Here is a 19829-nt window from a genome sequence, read left to right as displayed (position 1 = left end):
CTATCCAAACCACATAGAATGAGGGTGAGAAAGGAGTGGTCCCTCAAGAAAATCTGAGGGGAGTTTATCAAAATAACAATGAGGGCAAAAGGATTCTAGGGACCCAAATAACTATGATGTCCACTGTTACGAGCATGCCCAAGGTCAAAGAGCTAGAGTGGGAGAGAGTCAGACTCACACTCATATCTTTTTAATTCCAAAGTCCATTCTTTAACCCATGGGTTAGTGATTTTTTTCTGTAAACAACAAGTTAATAAATGTTTCTGGTTTGGAAGTCATACAGCATGTGATGGAACTACCAAAGTTGGCCATTGCTGTACAAAGTCAGCCACAGAAAACACAGAAACAAATGGACATGGCTGTGTTTATAAAACTTTACAAAAAGAAGTGAAGGAACAGATTTGGTCGTGTGCCATAATTTGCTGATCCCTGCACCCCACCTTTCATGATCCTGATCAGCTACAGTCTCCACATACAGAACAGAGCTAGAACAGCTTCTGTGATAAGAGAAGGTAAAAATTATTGACTAGATGAAGGTGCACCAGCCACAAAGCTAATGGCCAGTCAAGATGAGAACCCCAAGTGCTCATGTTCCACTCCACAGAAAATCCCCCATGGACTCCTGCTCTAACCAAATGCAATACAAGAAACAGAAGCATTCAGAGAGAATAGTTTATGGGTTAGACAATATTCTACACTATGTAGATATTTCCTATATCATAACCTTACCACAAGCTTTCTTCAGATGTTCTTATTCCCCAAATAATTTAACTTCATTTCTGACAATCTTTGTGGTAGACAGAATAATGGACTCCCATATAGGTCCATGTCCTAATCCCCAGAGCCTCTGAATACGTTACCTTATAGGATAAAAGGGACTTTGCAAATGTGACTAAGAATCTCAAAATGGGGAGATTATTCTGGATCACCTGAGTGGGTCCAATGTAAACGCAAAAGTGCTTCTAAGAGAGAGCTGGAACAGTTAGAGGTAAGAGTGGAGAAGGCAGTGGGATGAAGGAAGCAGAGATAGGAGTGATGCAGTCACAAGCCAAGGAACGCTAGCCGCCTCTAGAAGATGAGAGTGATAAGGAACGGATTCCTCCCTGGAGCCTCCAGAAGAAACCAGCTCTGCTGACACCTTGATTCTAGCTTCAGAAAATTCATTTTGAACTTCTGACATCCAAGAATGTAAGAGAATAAATTTGTGTTGACTTAAGTCACTAAGTTTGTTGTAACTTGTTATAGCAGCTCTAGGAAACAAATGCAGTTCTATACCTAAGAAGGTTAGTATTATTTTGGCTGTTTTCTCCTCTACTGGATTTAGTCGTAAAAGCATAAACAAGTAAGAAAAAAGCAACAACCTTGTTCCCAATATCCCAAACTGACTTGTTATATGTAGGTTGTGCCTTCTGATGAGAAATCAACATACATGGACACTTTGATATTACAATGATTTCATAGAAATAATAGTTGTAGGAATAATAATAGTAGAAAAGACAATTAAATTAGCTAATGCATGTAAAAAGGTTAGTACTGGGCTTCCCTGGTGGCGCAGTGGCTGAGAGTCTGTCTGCCGGTGCAGGGGACACGGGTTCGAGCCCTGGTCTGGGAAGATCCCACATGCCGCGGAGCGACTAGGCCCGTGAGCCACAACTGCTGAGCCTGCGCGTCTGGAGCCTGTGCTCCGCAACAGGAGAGGCCTCGATGGTGAGAGGCCCGCACATTGCGATGAAGAGTGGCCCCCGCTTGCTGCAACTGGAGGGGGCCCTCGCACAGAAATGAAGACCCAACACAGCCAAAAATAAATAAATTAATTAATTAATTAATTAAAAAAAAAAAAAAGGTTAGTACCGCTGCTGGTATATAGGAGTAAAAAATAGCTATTATTATTATCAGTAGTTGTGTTGATAGTATTAGTAACAGTAATAGTATTGGTATTGGTATGAGTACTAGTAATAAAATTAATCATTTTTTGAGTAAATACCGTTGTTAAATGCTATCTAAATATTTTCTATGCATTACCTGTTTTTAGTCCTCATATAATATGATGAAGTAGGCATAATTACCCTCATTTTGTGAATGATGAAAAAGAATGAGAGTGAACTGAATGTCTGTGCCCCCCCCAAATTTTATGTATTGAAATCCTAACCTCCAATGTGACAGTAGTAGAAGGTGGAGCCCTTGGGAAACGATTAGGTCCTGAGGGTAGAGCTCTCATGAGTGGGATTAATATCCTTGTAAAAGAGACCCTATAGAACTCTCTTGTCTCTTCCCCCATGTGAAGACACAGCTAAAAGAGGGCCATCTATGAACCAGGAAGTGGTTCTCACTAGACATCAAATCAATGCCTTGATCTTGGACTTGCTGGGTACCAGAACTGTGAGAAATAAGTTTCTATTGTTTATAGATCACCCTGTTTACGGTATTCTGTTATAGCTTCCTGAAAAGACTGAGATGGTGAATCTTTGGGAGATTACATTGTTTGCCCAATACATTATGGTTAGTAAGTAATAGAAATAGAGTTAAACCTTGGTATGTTTATTAATAAAATCCAAACTTTTTACAACAATTAGATTTTGAAGCTATCATTCCTATGTATCTAAAATTAGCTGGTGCACTGAGAGGAACTGGATCCTTAATGAAAGAGGATATCATGGGACATCAAAGACACACTTTGTTCATCTAACACTTATGCCAAGAGCTTACATTCCTTTGTTAACACTGTTCCCTCTGCTAAGAATGTCCTTGTTGGTCTGCCTAGTGAAAACCCAGGCCTCTGTCAAGGTTATGATCAAACATCACCTTTCTTGTGAAGGCTTTCTGTTTTTTGTTGAAATAGAGTTGCTTTACAGTATTGTATTAGTTTTAGGTGTACAACATAGTCACTCAATATTTTATAGATTATACTGCATTTAAAGTTATTATAAAATACTGCCTATATTCCTTGTATTGTACAAGATATCCTTGTAGCTTATTTATTTTATCCATGGTAGTTTGTACCTCTTAAGCCCCTACTCTTCTCTGACCGCTACCCCCTTTCTTCTCCTACCATGTAAAAGACCACAAATAATAAATGTTAGTGAGGATGTGGAGTAAAGGGAACCCTACTACACTGTCCGTAGGAATGTAAATTCATGCAGCCACTATGGAAAACAGTATGGAGGTTCCTCAAAAACTAAAATTAGAACTACCATGTGAAGCCTTTCTTGACATCACCACCTCGTCTTGATTTCACTGTGTCTCTACTTCTGTGTCTCTACTCTAGTTTGAATGTTCTTCTGTGGTAGGGTCCACACTTACCTGGTTATGTTTATTTGGTGTACATGTCTCCCTCAGTAGGATACAAGCTTTCTAATATCAAGAAACCTGCTTATTGGCAACTGTACATCCGGTGGTATCACAATTCAGGCGCATTAAAATGTTTAATGAATATTTAGTAATAAAAGTACAAGAGAATGAGAAAATATGTAAATTAATAAATTAATAGATTATTTTTACATGGGGAAGGGGGGTTCTCATTCCAGAGAAAAGTTGAGATTTTAGTTCTCAGTGCACCTTATTTTAAAATTCTATGCCACAGCACAAATATCTAAATGCCTGGAGTTCAAAACATAATAAGGAAACAATTTGTAATTTTATAGCAAAAATTGGTAGGACTACAATACAAATAATTTTGCTTCTATTACCAAGATGGCTGCTTTCAACTAAATATCACATTTTATTTCTTATAAATTCTGGTGTTTTTTCTCAGACCAGAGAAAAGGAAAACTGAAGTTGATATGTGTAAAGATACATCCTAGACAAATTTTTTACATGTGAATGAGAAAATCTTGTATTCTAAGATATGGAATATGGTGACTTTGTGAAGTGTTCCCTGGATCTTTCACTTTTGTAGTTACCTTAATAAATAATCCAGCAGTTCTTACCTTAGGAAGTATGGAGTATGTAGAACTGGTAACTTAAACCAATGGGTGTGAACGGGAAGGGGTGGCATCAATAGAAGTGACTCGGGATATTCTAAGATATACATACACAAATTTAGACATAGGTGGTAATTGAAACTAGAGCTGAAGAAGAAAATACAAGGACTAAACTAATCAAAAATATGATTGTGACTAGTTTCCCATGAATGTTGAAATAGAGTTTGATGGAGAAAATTGGATTTGACTTATGAGAATTTTCTAAATACGGAAGAAATATTTTGATACGTGGGTTTGGATGAAGGTAAGATGCGTTGAAGAAGAACCACTAGCAAATGTAAAGAAAGAGAGGATTTGGGAGAACAGACAAATGTAGTGGGAATTTTGAAAAGTTTACTATGAAATGTACAAATTGCTTTTCTCTTATTAACTTTTCTGGGCCTTCCATATTACCACCAATGCTTTTGGTGTGAGTGGAGTATTGTAGGTTAATGTGACAAAAGGCTGGGAGCCTAATGCAAGGTTCGTAGGGGGAGAAAATATAGTTTTCACACAGAGACAGACAGCATAATAATAATAAATACCTTGCCTATTTAGTTTTTGATTCATTCATTCATTCAAAAAACAATTACTGGGAACCTATTAAATGCCAAATATAAGTGATACCAATTTCACATTTCTTTGAATTTATGGAAACTCAGATGTGATATAATTGTTTTTCATACAAAATACCATGTGAACACAGATTAAAAAAGAACACAGACACAAAATATCTTCATTATGACAGGGCCAGAATGCTTCACACGTAAGATGTCATTAATGCCAGAAGAGTAGAAATAACACTGAAAGAAAAAGGACCAACTCATTCTAGACATGGAAGAACACTTGATCAATGGTGTAGGGTCATAAAAATAGGAAAAGCAAACAATCCTACATCATTTGAATATTAGAGTAGAAAATGGGGAGCAGAAATGCAGCAGGAGATGAGATTGATGCTCATAACAGTCTTATGAATTGGTAGGAAAAGATCTTACTCTCACTTAGATGAGAAGGGAAACTCAGAATTCAAAGCATCGCTCAAGGTTACAAGGCTGATAAAATTAAGAAATGTGTTTTGCCTCCCATTCCAACGATCTTTCCACTCTACTAATATTTTCAACACTGAGTTCAAAGAAGCTTTAGGATTCTATCATGGAGTTTCAGAAGTTTCCAAGACAGGCGAAGGGGAATCTGAATTAACAATCATGAAAGCTCCATTTGTGCTTTTAAAGTAATTGGACTTCATACATTAGATGTGCTTGAAAATCATTTTCCACCACATAAATAAAGTTGAGAGATATAGCACTATATCAATCTTCCTCAAGTCAAACTCATGGCTTCATAATGAGACTGTGAGGTAATTAGTAGGCATGAGTAATGTTATCATAACTGGAAGATGACAAGATGGCAGCTCTCTCCTAGGCGAGGTAATACGTAGCTGGTGACCCACGAGAAAGGCTGACTCAGCTGGACAGAAGATACAGTTTAGTGAGCAGAGCTAGAATGCATTCAGAATATGTGAGAAGAATAGCTAGGCTTGAGAATGAGCTGATGGATCTATGCATATGTCCATTATTTTCTTGCTAAATAATCTATCCTACAATTTTTCTTTCTGCAATTAAAAATAAATTTTATTCCTGTTATAAATATTTCCTTTAAAAACTCCCTTTGTTTGTTTATATTTAAGAGAAAATCTTCCTCTTGGGTTAATAAAGAGAGGAGATGAAAAGAGAAATGCTCTAGAATGAGAGGAAGGTAGTAACTTGCCAGTTTGAGATTGGGAGGATCTCTGACACAGAAATGGAGCCATGGCCATGTAATCTTCTTCACCTCTGCTCTATTATGCTTCTAAGAGCTGCAGCATATGGCTACACAGGCTGCACATTACACAAATCCTGAGAGTGCCATTTACATAGACCATGATGTGAAAGGAGATTCTTGCAATTGATTGAGGCAGATGTCTTGCTATAGTAGACAAATAATGGGCTCCTAAATACATCTATGTCCTCATCCCCAAAACCTGTGACTATGTTATGTTGTATAGCAAAGGGACATTAAAGTTGCAGATGGAATTAAGTTTAATAATCAGTTGACCTTAACATATGGAAATTAAGCTAGATTACCCAGGTAGGCCCAATCTGATCATCTGAGCTCCTAAAAGCAGAAGAGAGAGGCAGGAAGTAGGTCAGAAAATGAGACAGAAGTAGAAGAAGGAACAATTTAAACTGTGAGAGAGACATGACCTGCCATTGCTGGAGGACAGGGGCAAGGAACCAAGAAATTCAAATTTCCTATAGAAGCTGGGAGTAGCTCTTAGTTTACAGCCAGCAAGAAAATCTGATTCTCTATCCTACAACATAACATACTTAATTCTACCAACAGCCCAAATGAGGAGGAAATGAATTCTACTCTAGAGCCTCCAATAAGTGCTGGTTTTTTGGACCTGGCTTAATTTTCTGGCAGAAAACCAACTAATACATTAATTTATTGAATCTCTTCCTTTAGGTAATCCAGTTGTAGATTTTAGGCCTCAAAATTAAAGAATATTTAGTTGCAAAAGAATAAACTAGCTCTTCCCTCTCCAAACTCAACCAATAAGAAGAAATGAGTCTTTTTACTGTCACTGACATTCTCTCTGATAAAAATGCCATGTTCCTTAGAAAGAATGTCCAAAATGGCAAAGTGATAAGGGTCAAATAAGAATTTCACCTTTTGGAGGAATTCTTATGAAGATCACCGTTTCAATTATCTTTTGCTTCCTAACAAACTACCTCAAAACCTAGTGGTTTAAAACAATAATGTGTTTGTTATTTCTCACAATTCTGTGGATCAGGCATTCAGATGAGACACAACAGGAATGGCTTATCTCTGCTTCACACAACATTTGCTGGGGATGGAATAGCCAAGGTGGGCTCTTCATTCATACATATGACAGTTCAGCCAGGGTGGTTTGAACAGCTTGGAGCTGGCTGAGACAACTCAACTGGAGTGATATGTCTGGGTGCAGGCTCTTGCTGTTGGCTGGGTTCCTTTACTATTCTCCATGTAGCATCTCCTTTATTCCACAACACTACCCCCCCAACTGCCACTTCAAACTTGGTCTTTCCATGGGGTGTCTCCAGCAGTGGGGTACCCTGACTGCTTGAATGGCAGCTGTCTCCAAGAAAGAGGGAGCAGAAACAGAAGTTTTCCAAATTGACGCAGCATCAGACTTTCCCCTAAAGAAATTTACAAACCTCTACAAAATCCTCTTTTCTATATTAGTCAACCTAAGGCTAGAGATACTACTGATGTCCAGATTCTATGTAACCTTGCATTAACTAACAGAGAATTAGAATTCCATTTTGAGATGCCTCAGTAAGTCCTCAGAGGCTATGAGACTCTAGCGTGATAGCAAGCCAAAGGTCAAGTTCATGTGAAAGGTGTTGCATGCGATGAAGGCCTTCATTGTTGAGGGAATTTTACCTCTTGAATGTGCCACGATTAATGCCTTGAATAAGACTACACACTGACCTGCACGCCTTCCTTGACATTGGATGGTATGGTAGATTGGATTGTCAGCCCCAGGACTTAACCCCTCACTGTGTCCAGCCCTTTGTCATGTGACTTTGTCATTCTCCTCAATATAAGTAGATTGTACTTTCCCAGTCCTTGACTTTAGGTTCAGCCAATTGACTTGATTTAGCCAGTGGAATACGGGCACAAGTGTCGGTTGCCAGTTCTGCGTGTTTCCACTTGCCCCTCTTTATACCTCTGCTATTGTCATCAGACAAACATGTCCTGACTAGTCTACCAGTCAGATGACGACAAACATGTGAAGCAGACCCAGATCCAACCTGGAAATTGGAGTTGTACTTAATGGAGACCCATTTAGACCAGCTGACCCCCAGCTGACCAGTAGATGTGTGAGCAAGAGGAATCATTATGGTGTAAAGACACTGAGTTTGGGGAGGCTTATTATGCAGCATTATTTCAGCAATAATTGGTGAACACACATGGCAAGCTTTAATCACCAGAGGAAAATCTTCCCATGGCTTCAAGCAATGGTTGTCACTATGAAATTTGGAAATCATAAAGTCAAAGAACTCCACCCACCTAGTCAATGCTGAGATTCCTATGTTACCAAGTGGTTTCCAAATTCTGCCAGACTAAATGAATTCCTGACTTTCTGGTATACTTGAAAGGGTACAAATTACAAGCCAAGAGGACGAAAATAACTCTTCATGGATGCGCTGATGCATACCTTTAGATGATGGGAAACTAGCTAAGAAGCTGTTACAATAGCAGTAACGCTGACCTGACTAGTGCCAATTGCTAATATGTGACTTTGAGAAGCTTTAGAAGCCAAGAGGGAGAAACAGAAGCTGCATTATAAAAACAATGCCTGTTGCCTCAGAGCCAAAGAGAACTTTGGTCACGCAATGGTCTTCTCAGCACTTGGATCATGGGTCCATGGTGACAGATGCCAATGCAAAGAATGCGGACATACGGCTGTTAGGGAAAACACAGACATCAGTGGCCAAAGCCAGCAACCTCCCTTCCCCTCCACTGTTAAGCAAAAGCATTTTGTCTTGTAGAAAAGTAACTATTTCACTGAATGTATTTATAAGTGTGTGTTCAAAGGTGACTTCCTGTTAACTTACATGCAACTTAATCACATTAATTGATATTTCTAGCATCAATTGTGTAAAAGCCTACATGGAAAACAAAATTAGAAATAGGTTGAGATATATCTTACATTCAACATGGGAACCATGGAAAGAGTTCACAATTTGATTTAAACTTTTGCGTTAGAAGCAATTAACATTTAAACAATTGACGTAAAAAATACAGTGTCATTCTTTTTCTACACAGAACATGAATATTTTACAAAATTGGGTCTCTGTTCAAATTTAAAATATTTTGTGTTGGGGTAGCAGCATTAAATAGATTGTCTGCAGTATCTCACCCTTACTCTATAGGTTATGTCAACATGAAATTCCTGAAAGTAATGTCAATGAAACATGAAATTAATTTTGTGTGGCTTACTAGATTTTGCCAAAACAGCAGTCATGTCTTTAAAGTGGTTACTTAAAATGCAGCTATGTTCTGTCTATGGAAGGTTTAATTTTTCTCTTAGGACTTGGTCCCTTTATTATTTCTCCTCACACAACTGAAGGATATCAAAACCCACATGCTTTCGTGGCATTTTGTGCCCTAGAGATCTATAAGTCCATTCCCAAGCGGGGGCCTCCAGTAAATTTTAATATTTATCTGCTGTCCTGTGTTATATAATGGCAACTTAATGCTTTTTACGAAGAGAGAAAGAAGGTCAAAAGATACAGTAATAAATCAGAGTGGGTGAGGGTGAAGAGGAAATTACCGAGAATACTTTGGGGGGGAGATAGTTAGCCCACTTGAATACCGAAGGTCTATAGTTTCCTGTGGTAGGCAAAACCTTTGAAGCTCAAGTTCTTATTATGTGCTCTCAGAAGGAAAAGCTTGGACATTGAATTTCCCTTTGACACCAATCCCTTCCTCCTTCTTCCATTAAGCATTATCAGAGTTGGTTGGGGAAAAATGAGTGGCATGCTTACAATGAAGGCTGACTGCACATTCCAGAGAGAACCAAGTCATGTCCTTGGGGAAATACGCAATAAAAAGGTAAGATAGAGGTGGCTGTTGAGAATACTTCATTCACTCAAGAAGAAAAGGATTTTAATTAAATCATCATTGCCCTCATCTAAAAATTTTTACATATGCGTTTGATTAATGACCTTACATTTGGGACCAGGAGAAAATGATTAAACCAGAAAGAATAGGTTTCTCAGAAATTTTACTCAAAAGATTTGCATTGTCATTGCTTCATGCTTGACAAAATTTAGGTCATGATGGTGACAATCATATTTTATAATACATGAATCAAGTAATATTTATTGAGGATATAGTATGGATGATGAATTATGCTAGGACCTTTCATATTCATGATTTTATCTATTTGTCACGTTGTCCCCATTGTAAGAACAGTTCTAATTTAAGCAAGTATAGTTAAGGAACTTTCTGGGGTAACAGCTGCTGTGTGGAATTGGGACCAGTACCTAAATTTGTTTACTCCTGTTATAGGAGATGGTGATGGTAAGATCAAAAATGGTAAGACTCAGAAGGAAATGTTGAACCATAGAAAGATAGAGGGGAAAAAAAAGACAGGCGAATAAAAGAGGGTTTACCTTGATAAGTTCGTTCCAAAAGGGATTTGAGGTAACATATAAAAATATACATAATATAAAGAAATAAAATTAATTTATTAGTAGTAAGAAAAAAATCAATTGCAAATAAGATAGAAAAGAAGATGCTTATTGATGAATAAAAACCGTAAGCATAGAAATGGTTTTGCAATTCCAATCAATCCCAAGTACTCGAACTTGGGATGGTTGAAAGAAGGAAATAACAAAGAATACTTTTGATGTTGGCAAATGATGATGTTGGCACCAGGAGCCCATGTGGGGTGCCGTTTTGATTGCCGTTTCTTAATGTGGCTTGATTTCCATAGGAATTGCGCCCCAAGTTAAGGCTGGTTCATTTTATAAGGGTCTGTATATTGCATCGTAATTTATTTCCTTATCAAATATATAAGAGGATTTTTGAGATGTCAGTTACTTTCTGAATGATGACTCTATCAGGCAAGAGAAAAAAGAAAACAAAAGTGTTTATGACGAGAAGATGACAATCTTTCCAACATGTAGTCAAAGGATAAGGACAATGACAGGCATACAGAGAAAAGAATGCTATGGAAGCTGAGAATCAGAATCTAGGAAGGCTAGATCCAGACTGAAAGACTACTATCGGCTAGCAAGAAAATCTTTCACCAGAGGTAGAACAGCTAGGACGGCATGACAATGGAGAAAACAGCTTAGGGAAATTTTTCTGGGCAGGCAAAAAGTGTCTACCAAAGACTGGCTGGATCAGAGAGACACCCATGAAGTATTGCCAGCCCAGAAGTCAGGAATCAGAGTGGAGATAAGAAAGAAACAAGGAAATATACAAGCTTGTCTGGGTAGAGTGTGACGACAAGCATATAGGGCAAAACATGTCATGTATAAGCAAGACCTTTAAAATACCTATCTAAAGATAAATACACACCAGAGGAAAAATAAAGATATTAGTTTTGAAAGTGTGGTATCTAGATTAAAAACTGATTTTCCCTATGCCTAGGAGAATGGATATCATCAACAGAATACAGTTGTCCCCCCTTTTCCGCAGTTTCAGTTACCCATGGTCAACCATGGTCCAAAAATATTAAATGAAAAGTTCCAGAAATAAACAATCCATAGGTTTTAAATTGCACGCCCTTCCAAGTAGTGTGATGAAATCTCACCATCCTGCTCCATCCTGTAGCCCAGGAGGTGAACCATCCCTTTGTCCTGGCCCATTAGTCAATTAGCAGCCCTCAGTTATCAGATCAAACGTCTCATTATCTCAGTGCTTGTGTTCAAGTAACATTTGTTTTACGTAATAATGGCCCCAAAGTGCAAGAACAGTGATGCTGCTAATTTGGATATGACAAAGAGTAGCTGTAAAGTGAAAGGGGGGAAGTTCTTGACGATAAGAAAAGAAAAAAACAAAGCTTATGCTGAGAGTGTTAAAACCTACGGTAAGAACATAATCTATCTGTGAAATTGTGACGAGGGAAAAAGAAATCCATGCTAGTTTTGCTGTTCACACCTCAAGCTGCAAAAGTTACAGCCACAGTGTGTATTAAATGCTTGGTTAAGATGGAAAAGGCATTAAATTTGTACAATAAGATATTTTGAGAGAGAACAATTCACATAACTTTTATGACAGTATAAGACGTAATTGTTCTATTTTATTATTAGGTCTTGTTGTTAACTTCTTATTGTGCCGAATTTATTAATTAAACTTTGTCATAGGTATGCATGTATAGGAAAAAGTGTAGTATATTTCCACAATACTATCTGAGGTTTCAGGCATCCACTAGGGGTCTAGAAATGTATCCCCTTTTGATAATGGGGGATGACTGCATTTTCTGTGTTTCGGAGCCCCAGGCGCATTTGTCACACCATGTCTAGTGAAGTTGTTAATCAGATGCAATCCATTGTCAGTACCCCATACCCCTCCAAGCACCCAGTGAACAATATTGCCTCCTGATGATCTGAGCTTCTCCCCAACCCTCATGTGCTTCATTTCTTCAGGACCTCAACTGCCTCACCATTTCAAATCCTTCTTGCCTCCACTTGCCTAACCAGTGCTCCATAATTCACTTGCAGCCATGCTGACTGCTTGGGCCAAGAGAATACGTTAACTACAGTAAGTTCCCTACATACGAACTTTCAAGCTGCGAACTTTCAAAGATGCGAACGTGCATCTGGTTCCAGCAAGGAACCAGAACCTGTGCCATCAAGGTCAGGCGTGAGTGAAATTGCAGCTAACCCTCTGTCTCCTATTGCTGACGATCATTCAGCTCTACCATCTCCCACCTCCTCTCCCTCCTCCAGTCAGTAACTCTTCTTGCTGTTCACTCGATGCCAGCCCCTGTATGCCAGCTGTTGTACTGGACTACTGTACTTTTCAAGGTACTGTACTGTAAGATTAAAAATGTTATATTTTGTGTGTTTGGTTTTTATGTATTATTTCTGTGAAAAGTATTATAAACCTATTACAGCACAGTACTATACAGCCGATTGTGTTAGTTGGGTACCTAGGCTAACTTTGTTGGATTTAACGAACAAATTGGACTTACGAACTTGCTCTCGGAACGGAACTCGTTCATATGCAGGGGACTTACTGTATTGATAATAGTGAGCTTTGTAGTATCAGTTGCATTCTGTAACACCTGCGGAGGGTTAAAGCCTTTCCCCATCTCTCAACTTCTCCGATAAGGCTATTGCAGTCCCATGGGGGAGTCAGTGTGGTACCCAGAGGAAAGCAGACTTGGCGTGGAAAGCTTAGGGGATGCAAGGAGCTCTCCTTCCTCCGGACACCTATTCAAGGGCTCATCTTCCTTCTGCTTCGTCTCACTGTCAAAGTGGTAAAACCTTGAGGGTCTAAGCTTTGTGGGCCCGGGCTAAACGAATGGGGCCAAGGAAGCTACTAACCTGCTTGGATCTCCAGCTAACACAGGGGTTTAGGCCCCTGACTCGAGTCAAGAATCCTAGAAAGGGTGAAATAATCAGACAGAGAAAGACAAATACTGTATGATATCACTTACATGTGGCGTCTAAAAAATACAACAAACCAGTGAATGTAACAAAAAAGAAGCAGACTCACAGGTATAGAGAACCAACTAGTGGTTACCAATGAGGAGAGGGAAGCGGGGAGGGACAATATAGAGGTAGGGGAGTAAGAGTATAAATTATTAGGTATAAAATAAGCTACAAGGATATTGTACAACATGGGGAATGTAGCCAATATTTTATATTAACTATAAATGGAGTATAACCTTAGAAATTGTGAATCACTATATTGTACACTTATAACTGATATAATATTGTACATCAGTGATACTTCAATTAAAAAAAATAAAAAGGAGTTGGGGACCGTATGTATAGTAATAACCACTACTGGAATTACAATGGGAAACTGAAAAAGGACTGGTATTTTGGAGTCCCAGCAATCTCTGGGAGCACAACTTATATATCACCATCCCCTGCTGGTATTGGCATTTTAACTGGGAAATTGTCACTTTAACCCAAGAAAAATTCATGTGCCTTTAACAAAGGCCTTCTTATTTTAGCTATCCCCACCACAAAAATAAAACAAAACAAAGCAAAGTAGGGATTTCAGGTTAGTAAGATTGAGATTTGGGAATCAGAAAGCCTTAAAACTCCCAAATTACATCATTTAGGTACTTATTACTTTACCTACAAAAAAAAAAAAAATCCTCGATGGACATACCTTTAGGATTACATCACTTCCCACATTTTCCCCCCCAAATCTATAATCCCAAACTTCACTCAGGATTAGTCCAAAGAGATGGCAACACTCACCACGGAGAGCCAACAGCTCTGCTAAAACTGCGTGGATTAACAATAGGCACTCAGTGAGCTGAGGAGAAGGCTGATTTAATTCATTCGGGATTAAATCCGAATTCATTCTGTTTCTCATAGGGGGAAGGTGAGGTGAGAAGCGAAGTGATGAAGGAAAAAATATGTATGTGGTGGCTTAATTGACTTGTACTCATTTATAAGTTACAACCCATTGTTTTTATTCTTTTCATATGTTCTTGAACTCTTCGAAATTCTCAAAGGAGCAACTCCATATAAGTACAAAACCATGATGATACGCTATTGCTATTTCCATTCCTGTTCAGCCGGCTCTAATGGTCTTCATGAGACAAGGGGAGATGGTGTTGTTTTTCTTAGCATGGAAACCTTCAAAATATCAAGGAGAGGGTGGCTTAGACAATGTCTCAAAATTTCTTTTTTCAGGAGCTATGACTTAACAATGTTGTTGCAAAGAACAAAAAACGGAGGGGTGGCGGTAGGGGGTGAGTGAATCTATATGACAAATCTTGTAGTACAAGTGTTTGTGGTTAACCGAGAAACATATTATGAGTCAAACCTTTGGAAAGAGGTGAGTAATTAAAGACAAATGCTATGACATAATCATTTACACACAGCAGAAAGATTTTAGATTAAATCTGGTCTGACCCACTGCTCGGCAAGTGTTATCATGGATTCTTGAGAAGTATTCATTTATTTACGCTCTAATTTGGCCCATATGTTCTATTGAAAACAAAAAATTTCGTATTTCCCGGAGGAAAGAGCCTGAGTCCAGCGATGGTTGATAAGGCTGGTGTATTCGGGAACAGACCCCCGTGTGCACCAACAAACTCGATGAACAACATGTCAGCTCGAAAGAACCTCATCTGAAAAAAGCCACGGAGCTGTGTTATAAGGACTTTTGCTGAAACAAATTCTCTTGTATTTAGGAAGATTACTGTGTGTACCGTGAGGTAATTCAGAAAAACGTCAGTTAAACCAGTCATTTTGCCATGATAATGAAAATCACGTTTACTGAGTTTTTAGCCTTGCTACTCTTCAACCTGCCCCCCAAACACACGCACACAGACACACACACACTTTTTGGCCTCATCCTATTTTCAGTTACCATAAATATCAGCCTGGTGTCGAGAAACCCGTTTTCAGAGCAAGAACAGAATCTAGCCTCCCTCCTTTCTTAATCCCAGCCCTATAATATAAAACATGCCATGTAACTCCAGGAGATGGCTTCATCGTTTTCCAAATGCTATTAAATTTTAGCTGCTGCTTTTATTACATGCAGGAAACAGGAGTGGGGAGGGGGAAGGGAAGACAGAGAGGGCCTGAGTCTCTACCTTTTGTTCTTTTTCTCTGCGTAGATGTGCAATTGTTAAGGTAAGGTAGGTTTTCTGCAGAATGCAACAAGAGTCGGTTCTGTTTGGTGAGCTGGCCCAGTTCTTCTAGGAATCTTGGAACATTCTATCGAAGAGCAATACATTTGTCTCAGGGCAGGAGAAACCATGGTAACACTCATCCCTTCCAGAGAGAAAGAAACTTAGAATTCATGGTCCTAAACCCAAGAGTCACACAGAGCGAGGATTAAGTATTAGAAACTGGCATGCATTTCCCTTACAGGATGATTATTTCCTAGTAACCACTATGTGACCACATTCTGTTCTTTGGCAGGGTAAAGCATGAATGTGTATTCCTGGAGAAACACACATTTATAGCTGGTGGTAAAACAAATTACATATATGATACAACAAAAATAAAATAAAATAAGAATTAGAGTTGGGGGTAAAGCCAGCATGCCTCACTGGCCAGTTACTGTGTTCTTGGAAACTCCACTGATGTGTTCAAACTTGACACATGTTCAGAAAGGTGAGGAGGCTTACGTCACAGCCTTTGAAAAATTACGGTGTGAATGTATGTAGGTGTGTGTTTGTGTGTGCACAGGCATGGGTATATTTCTTCCCCCCAAGTTGAAACCATAATTCCAGCAATACTGTTATATGGGAGAAGTAAAAGCCACTGTAGGAATCTACTGTACTTCTCTAGGGCTCCTATGATTGTTTTCGCCTTTGCTCTCATCCTTCCTAAATCCTTTCGTTTATTATTGAGGCTTATATTATACATTGTTGAACGAACGCCAGTCCCACGGGAACCACAGTTCTCCCCATCCATGGGTCACTTTGGTACCTGTTGTGTTTGGAGCAGTGGTAACAAAGTCCAGAGTCAAGGTAGCATACTCAAGAGAGCGGTAGGCAGGAATTTCATTACACCACATGACACAGGGGGTGTGATCTTCCCATTTCAACTACTGCCAACCTCATGGGGCACAGACAGATGGGCAGGGATGCTTCACTGCTTGCCTATTTGTCTCAGGGCCTTTCCCTCTCACCTCCTCCAAAGCCAACTGTTTGGTAGAAGAGGATAAAGCTTCTTGAGAGAGTAGGACTATTGGCAGGCAGTCAGTACAAGGGTCTGAGTCCCACTGAGCTCTCTTATTCTCTTCCCTCCCCACAAGGTATTCTACCCTAGATTTTTTTTCAGCACACCTCCAATTCCATGACTGACCAAACCTTAATCCATATGTTTTCACTTGCAGCTTTTCACAGTGTACTTTGTGACTTTTCCCCAAACATCTCTGTGTTTCAGGAAAGGACAATCAGCCTTCTGTGTATACATCAAACAGTCAAGCGAGGTCTTGGATTGTTTAGCTAAATAGCTGCACTTGCATATAGGAGTTAATGAATAAAACAAGGTCTGGATTTCACTAGTATCTTTGAACCTGAATTCTTGCATTTCACACCAGGAGCCAATGTGATGCAGAACTTTCCTATTATAACACCTAAGATGAAAGAAAGAAAGCATTACTTAAACAAACTGGCATTTAGAACGTAGCATTAAAATCTAAAACTGAGGCTAACTTCAGAATTTCTATTTTTCCCTTGCTGCAACGTTTATGTGTTTGATTTTTAATTGGAACATGTATCTATGCTCATAAAAGATCAGAAACAATAGAGTTCTGAATAACTGGGACAGAAAACAGTCTCAATGAGGAAGAGAAAAATAACACATAGGAACCCTAAGACTCCTGGTTTGTTTTTTCTCAGATATAATACAATTTAAACTTGGAGAAGACCTATGTGAAATATCGCCTTCTTTATTTCTCAGAAGTTTCAAGTAAACAATTTTCCCTTGGTTGGCTTGACTTTTGGAAGAATGCTTAAAAGTGTGAAAGATATAAGAATAAGTTGCAAGAAAAGGAAAATACATCCCGTTATGTATATCCTAATGTTATCTGATTCCAAAATCACTGCCTGAGGGTTTTGACACCTCATTAAGTTATTCACCTTATTGTCTTCAAGAAAGACTTTGCTTTTGACTATTATGAACATCTATTGATCTAATGAAGCCAGTATATTCAACACACTACTACAGCCCCTGCTCCTTTTAAAATCAGCCTGGATAAATTTATCAACTGAGCTAATGAGAGCGCCTAGAGGTTGGGTTTTAGACAGATGTGTTTAAATGACTATTACATTATAGGCAGGTTCTATAATCTTGGGGCTGTATGAGGTTTCCCAATGTGGATAAACACCAGTGAGGGTAAACTTGGCCGTAATGGTACCAAGGGAAGTCATACAACAGAGAGAGGAGGATTCTAAGACTCAAAGTTGAAGTGAGGAACTTGGGAAGATGCTTTCTACATAAATATTTCTAGGCCAGTTTTTGTTATTCCACAAAATACAACTTAGGTGTGCTAAATAGAATCATCTGTGTTTCTGTTATGCTCCAGATTCTGTCCAACTTTATCCAAGGCATTGGAACTCCAATTCGGCAAGAAATGTTTCTTCTAATTTCCAGTACTGGGGGAACTGCCGCTTTGATCCGGGATATACTACTTCTCAGCCACAATGATGCCATGCCATCATTCCCACTTCACATTATAGTTCTCTTCTTTTTTTGAAATAACACACACATATTTTATTATAATATTAATGAATAGTAACTGGACTTTACAGTAGGTTCCATTCACCTAAGTTCAGGAACAGATTCTTAGTCTAGCGCATCTAAAGCTTTAATGTAGATGCATAATCAGTTCATTTCTAATGTTTACAGGCTCTATGCCACAGGTGGGAGCCAACAAAGGTTTTGCAGTTTCACATACAATAAAAATACTAATCAAAAAATGCTAAAATGTATGCCTATTACCTTTCAATCCGAATTCAAGAATGATTTTTAAAAAAAATTTTTTTTAATTAATTAATTAATTTATTTATTTATTTTTGGCTGTGTTGGGTCTTCGTTTCTGTGCATGGGCTTTCTCCAGTTGCGGCGAGCGGGGGCCACTCTTCATCGCGATGCGCGGGCCTCTCACTATCGCGGCCTCTCTTGTTGCGGAGCACAGGCTCCAGACGCGCAGGCTCAGTAGTTGTGGCTCCCGGGCTTAGTTGCTCCACGGCATGTGGGATCTTCCCAGACCAGGGCTCGAACCCGTGTCCCCTGCATTGGCAGGCAGATTCTTAACCACTGCGCCACCAGGGAAGCCCAAGAATGATTTTTGACTGCATACTTTTTGAATTTTTTTTTTTTTTAACTGGGGTATAGTTGCTTATAGTTCTCTCTTTTTACTCTCCCTCTTCCTTATCTCTTTGAATGAAGCCTGGCATTCAAAGAGATAAGGCAAACTCCTAGGAGTAGCCCCAAAACCAATCTCCACCACTTGTTGAATGAGTCTGGTTTATGCTCTCCCTACCTCAACCATTTGATGCTACCACTGACCACTTTGGCATCCTCATGCTATTGAACTAACATGCAAACAAAGGAGCTTACTATTTTCTATCGTGCTTGATCTTGATGCCCGGGGGAAATTGGATGACTCTGTTCAGTGGGGACAGGAAGGACTACGTCTGGGTTCCAGCGGATTCTCAGGGCATCTTTTCGTGTCTCACGCCAATAGCAAAAGCGAATGGAAAATGGCGGCAACAAAAAGACGGCAGCACCAGTGAGGACTGAAGGTTTGCGTCACCTTAGCAGATAAAGAACTACATTTGCTAAGGAGCTGAAGGCTAAGAAAACAAGGAATAGAGAGTGGAGGGAAGGAATGATAAATATCTACTATGGCCTCATGACTACTGACAAAACAAGAGCTGTAGCAGGCATGCATATTTACTTCCTTCTTTATTGCATTGTGTGGCATATATGCTAGTAATTTTCTTCTCTTTTTTTCTTCCTATTATATTATGTAAGGATTGTTGTATTGTCGGGTCATTTTAAAGTTTAGTGTTTAGGTTACAGTATATCCTGGTGGGACCATGACTGGATTATGAAAATAGAGACTCACTCAGAGATGGATGCCATGCTCGTTGCTCAGGGATGGAGACCTTGGCTGTTGGGACTTTATGTCTTCTCTTTTGGGTGAGAGGGCAACAGAGTTTTCATCTGTATGAAGGATGGTTGAATCTTATTAGAGAAAAGTATAAAGAGGTTCTTCCTTTCTGAAAGTTTAAATATATGCAGAAGAGTATGTGTCAGTGCAAGAAAACAAAGGGTGAGAACATGCTTTTTATTGAGCTCTTGCCTCTCATTCCAGTCAGCCCTTCCATGATCTGTTTTTTGATGCTGGGGCCGGGACTCTGCACAACACACTTCTCCTTTGTCATCTGGCTTCTGCCAATAAGAGATACCAGAGGGAGACTGGGAGACGGGAATAGGGAGAAACGATTTGCTCCTTCCTGCTCCCGCAGCATCCTCCAGAACTGGCCCTTTGCCACCAGGCAGCACAGTTGGCTGCAGTCTCCAGCTAAAGGGTTAGCACCCCCGGAACCAGTCTCATGAGTCCCCTCAACATTCCTAATGTAGCACCAAAGGTCTGAGTACAGCTCCA

This window comes from Eubalaena glacialis, chromosome 3 (genome assembly GCF_028564815.1).
Source record: "Eubalaena glacialis isolate mEubGla1 chromosome 3, mEubGla1.1.hap2.+ XY, whole genome shotgun sequence".
Taxonomy (NCBI): domain Eukaryota; kingdom Metazoa; phylum Chordata; class Mammalia; order Artiodactyla; family Balaenidae; genus Eubalaena; species Eubalaena glacialis.
This window is presented reverse-complemented; position numbering follows the sequence as displayed.